The sequence below is a fragment of the Triticum dicoccoides genome, chromosome 3B (genome assembly GCF_002162155.2).
Source record: "Triticum dicoccoides isolate Atlit2015 ecotype Zavitan chromosome 3B, WEW_v2.0, whole genome shotgun sequence".
Classification (NCBI taxonomy): Eukaryota; Viridiplantae; Streptophyta; class Magnoliopsida; order Poales; family Poaceae; genus Triticum; species Triticum dicoccoides.
In genome coordinates, this window is record NC_041385.1 from 704,605,949 (window position 1) to 704,606,622 (window position 674).

Consider the following 674-nt stretch of genomic DNA (forward strand, 5'->3'; position numbering starts at 1 on the left):
GGGGGGAAACTACCGCGTCGGGTCTACACGTAGTGGATGTAGCTGTGGGTTTGGCCCGGATATTGCTCCCCGGTGTCCCTCTGGGCCGACCCGACACAACCGGGTGGAGAGGTCCACTGGTCAAAGCCCGTCCGTGCAAAGTCGAAGGGCTAGATCCCGTGGTCAAACGCTACAGGGTTAGCCGGGACTGGGGCCCTGGGGGGTAGCAATGCCACTGGAGCATCGTACCGGGCCCTCATACATGCGGGGTGGTGTTGTGGCATGTCCGAAGAGGCGGCACGCGTCTCCGGGGTGTGGCCCCCGTCACGGACGGCGCCGCCGCCGGCACCTGGAGGAGGGAAACGATGCGTCGGTCCCTCATTTTATATGTAAACAAAACTTTTCAATGCGGATGAAAATAATATACACTAAAAATATATTTGAAGACAGTTAATAATATTTTTTTAAAAATGTTAAACATGTATAAAAGTTGTTGCAAAAAAATATATATATAAGAAGAAAAAATATAAGCTACCCCTTCCCTCGCCCCTCCCCCTCCCCGCCTACATCCCCGCCTCCTTCTCGCGCCGCCGCCGCTGCGACGCCGTCGCCAGCTCTTCTCCGCGCCGCCGCGACCACCCTCCTCTCCGCCCCTCACCCCACCACCACCCCCGTCCCTCCGCCACCTCTCGCCA